We start from the raw sequence: 5,000 nt of genomic DNA on the forward strand, positions 1-5,000 counted from the left end.
GCCAACTCAGGCATATACGGCCACCTGGCTCCGCTTTTTCTCAGGATGATTTGCTCCATCAGGGTCAGCCCCATTCAGGATGGGACAACCCTGGGTGGAGGAGGCCTTTGGGGACGACCGAGGAAGTCATGGCTTGGGCAGATCGATCAAACCTGCCGTGAAGAACGCTAGAGATGGGCCGAACCCCGCCTGGCGTCTAGCCATGAGGGATCTCATGGAAGTGGAAGTTGAAGGGTGGATGCGGCTCCATGCCCACCTGCCGGCGTCCCAGCCCCCATGATGATGATGATGATGATGATATATATATATAAATATATATATATAAATATATAAATATAAATATATATATATATATATATATATATATATATATATATATATAAATATATATATATAAATATATATATATATAAATATATATATAAATATATATATATAAATATATATATATAAATATATATATATATATAAATATATATATATAAATATATATATATATAAATATATATATATAAATAAATATATATATATATATATATATATATATATATATATATATATATATATACATATATATATATATATATAAATATATATATATATAAATATATATGTATAACTATATAAATATATATATATATATATATATATATATATATATATATATATATATATCTTTATATATATATATAAATATCTCTAACCACTGATACAAGTTCCACTAAAAGGAGCGTGCAACTAGGACTAAGCTAGAGTCCACTAGATATTAATTAATCTACTCATACATGAGTAAAGTATTGTGTAAAATTTTTACACACACTCCCCATGGGCCCTTTCGATATATGTAGAATGAGCAATTCAAATCCTAACTCAGATAACCCAGGTGTATTAGTAATGAAAGATGGAATGATTATTTTTAACGCATTGATATAGATAGAATATATAACCTCTCCACCGGGATTCGATCCTCGCTACTAAAGGTGTCCATTGATATATACCTATCTTTCACATACATGATTAAATAAAGCTGTTTTATATATATATACATAATGTATATATATATATATATATATAAATATATATATATATATATATATATATGTATATATTTATATATATTTGTACTTTATATATATTCATATATATATGTATATATATAAATATATATGTATACACACACACACACACACACAAACCTTTAAATATACATGTCCATACATATAATTTTCAGGACCTCTTAATAATATATGCTACATCTATTATATCTGTGTATATCAATCAATCTATCTATCTATCTATAGTACTCACATACATAAATATACTTATATACATATATAATCTTTTAATCTTATCTGTAGCATTACTAATGTCATAAATCTAATACTATCTATATGTATGCATCATGTTGAAAAGAATGATGAATAAGTAGATATATAGTTTATTTAAATAAAGGCTTAAAATAGAAGTTTATAAATGCCAGTGTATAGATACTATATAATTAATAATTATATCTAACCCTGGCCTCTATAGACCTGTAATAAGAAAATCAAATAGTAGCGTTAATTAAATATTTTAACAACATGCTAACGAGGAGCATGGCATGTGGGTACATGCCTATTTTCCCTTGTATGTTTAATTTAGTAATGTGTTTTCCATAAAGATGGCTACAATTGGGCAATTAGGCCACCATTGAGCCAAGTTATGAGAAATACCTGTCTCACCTGTTTAACTTTTTTCCCTTGATATTCAATATTATTTTTCTAATATTTTGATACTGCTGTTAGATTTTGTCATTAAATAATATGGTAATTACAATGTTTAAAATAAAATAAATAGTATCAATAATGATAGCACTAGTAGAAAATGTGTTTTTCCCGCCAACTTAAGGAAAGGTGGGAGGTCACATAATCTACTAAGTGACTCCTTTGGTATTTCGGGCGAACAATGCCATCTATGTGTAGACATTTAACATGTCATTAAAGTGAATTTTCCTGGTGGCACTGGGGTTTAGAAACACATTTTAAAGGGTTATATTATTTGCAGCCAATGAGTACCATGGACTTAGCGCTATATAATCTTCAGAGAAATATTACGCCCTAGGATTAACATGGTAGAGTTAGTATTGTTAAACAGGTTTAATTGTAGACACAAAAATTATTGGCAGGCATGCAGTCTTTCCAGGGGATGTGCAGATCAAGGGGTTTTCCTTCCTTTAATATTGAGGTCTTTTTAACTGTAAATCAATATGGCTTCATATTTCATTCCAGGAAATGACTCACTGAAATGAGTAAATATGACGAAGGATACGTTGAGCACAGCTATAAGCGTCCCTTTTGTAGAGCTGTAGTGTTGATATCAGAGCATGTGCATGAGATTGTGAAGATATTAAAAGTTACTGCCCTTTACATTGAAAGCACATTCAAACATTCCTGGACTATGGGCAAAATCTATTTACACAGGGAAATTTGCCCATATGAATCACAATATTAGAAAGGATGGATCGGCTGTTACAGATGTCCACCTGATGTTAGCCAAGGACTGTGAAACATATGTACTGGAGAACATAAGTTCCACATCTAGTTTTAAGTATGTAATATTACAACTTGATTCCCAAAACCTGATTATGGTAGTAGTAATATATTTACAAACACAAAATCAACATTAACATTGGTTGGACTAATAACTCCATTATTTGCAATACAGAAAAAATAATCTTGCTCAGTTAAGCAAGTATTAGAGTAGATGCAGGCTCTGCCACTCAAGTCTTACATTTTGAAGTATGGGGGATTTTAAACCCTTAAAAACACCAATCCATGAGAGAGTTTAATGTTTTGTAAACCAAACCCCAAAGCTTATACCAACAGAGTGCTGGAAATTGAGGACTGAAGGTAAAACCTATATACCTATAAGTTGTTACAGAATATAATGTATCATCTGTGAAGACATTTCTTCATAATTAATAAAGTAATAATATTCATTTACCATGAATAAGTTATGAAGTCATTATATAGTTCTATATATGCATATATCTGCATGTGTTGTCCAATAACTGCTCATCTAACTCCCCTATCATCATCATTCCTTTTCAGTTGTAAAATTTATTTTGACACATGCTATACCCATGTAAAGGGGAAATTAATTAAAATGGCTCATTGTTAGTGCAGCTTATTCTAGTTCTCCTTCTTATACACTGCAAAATACTTAGGTCTTTAAATCTTTCTGGTTTGTAAGTCAATTCTAAGATTTTTATGCAATGACCACTAATATAGGAAAGGCTTTATTAAAGCTTTCCCCTTTTTTTTCTAATTATTTGAATTTGATTTACTAATAACCATTACATTTAAATAAATTCTTATGCATGCACTGTACATATTCCACAAACTATCTTTCTTCATGAATTGCATGTAGTTGTTGATAAAGAACTGTATAGTAGCATGTAAAGGAAACTAGATTAACAGTACAGATAGACTTATCTTCCTTAACAAAATTTACAATCCATGATAAAACCATTCCCACTACATTTTACACCATACAACAAATTAAGACATATACATACATCATAAATAGGTACATTCACCCTCACATAGTTATTATTGGATTCCTAAAGCGGCAAGGAAATACCAGAAATATGTAATCAGATGGAATGTTCTTAAGAGTTTTGACTTTAAACTTTCACTCAAAGCAAATAAAAGAAAACTGTACATTCTCATAATTCACAAATAAGAAGGTATGACTAAATTTATAAGATATTTGCACCTAATATCACATAACCATTAGAAACAAACATTGATTAACCCTCTAACTGACAAAAGATGTGGCATAGAGAAGTCTATTGACATCTCAGATATGATAGTGGTTTAAAACTCACAAAGACTAGTTCTACAACATGCTCTCAGAAATGTGGCTGTTAAAACATGTTTTAACACACTTTAGAAAACTGAAGATGAGAGATGATACTAATAACTCATTGCATTTCAGGCTTTCAATAACTCATTTCTCAGCACAAAGTTCTAAATTTCTAATAGAAACGAAAAAATAATGTATAACCCTGTAATTAACTTCTCATTTATAAACTGTTTTTCTCCACAAGTTTGTGCTTTAACTTAAAATATTAAAAAAATTAATGAGGAAGAAAAATAGTTATAACAGAACTGATATATACTATATGCTGCTTTAGTTGTCTTTCTTCATACGTGGGTTGGTCATGCGACAAATGATGGAATTCACGTCCAGGATCCATGGTAGCCATGGCAACAGATGTTACGCAAGACTGCAAGGAGCAAGATGATGCTCAACCACAAGACAATGCTGCTGAATATGGCAGGGTAGTCTGATGTGTACTGGGTGGCAAGGTTGTAGTCTTCCAGAGTTCACATCCTGGGAAGAAATAAAGCCCATGCTGCTAAAATATTTCTAACAACTGATTTGAAAAGTATTCTGTTTTGTAACTCTTTTGATTTCTTAAATGCAACTTTTCTTTCTTATATAAATACAAGATATTTTACCCCATCCTGTAACACTATATAATAACATTATCTACATTTATTTGATAAATTAATGACTTTTATACAAGAAGGCAAACCTACCTCACTCTGGAGGAAGTGGAACGTGAAGAAGATCGGTGAGAGTTCCTCTGAAGCTGCTCCACACATGTAGCCCGTAGCAACCAAGACTCTAATGTCATTATAAATAATGCGCATCATGTCTGTGACTTGAACAAGCTGTTTTCTCAGGATCTTTTCTACTTCCTTAACCCTGGAATTCAAGAGAACTGCAGGGTTACTAAAGACTGCATATGCAAAATCTTACACTCTTCAATAAAATTCAGGAACAAGAAATTCCCACACAAGCATCTAACGAAATCTGTTTCTGAAATATGAAATCACTGTCAACTAATCAAATCCCTCTCCATGCCAGAAAGAGTAAAAATAAAGCATATGAAAAAAACAAATTTACTACCATACCTTTGCTGATTCTGGCCCCATATGTTTTGACTAGTG

The 5,000-nt window shown here is 31.0% G+C and overlaps 1 pseudogene; it reads right to left on the minus strand.

Annotated features, from left to right (window-relative positions):
- Positions 1-4,037: 4,037 nt before the first annotated feature.
- Positions 4,038-5,000, minus strand: part of LOC138864810 (renin receptor-like) — a 2,382-nt pseudogene continuing 1,419 nt past the window's right edge.

Source organism: Penaeus vannamei, chromosome 18, assembly GCF_042767895.1.
Source record: "Penaeus vannamei isolate JL-2024 chromosome 18, ASM4276789v1, whole genome shotgun sequence".
Lineage (NCBI taxonomy): Eukaryota > Metazoa > Arthropoda > Malacostraca > Decapoda > Penaeidae > Penaeus > Penaeus vannamei.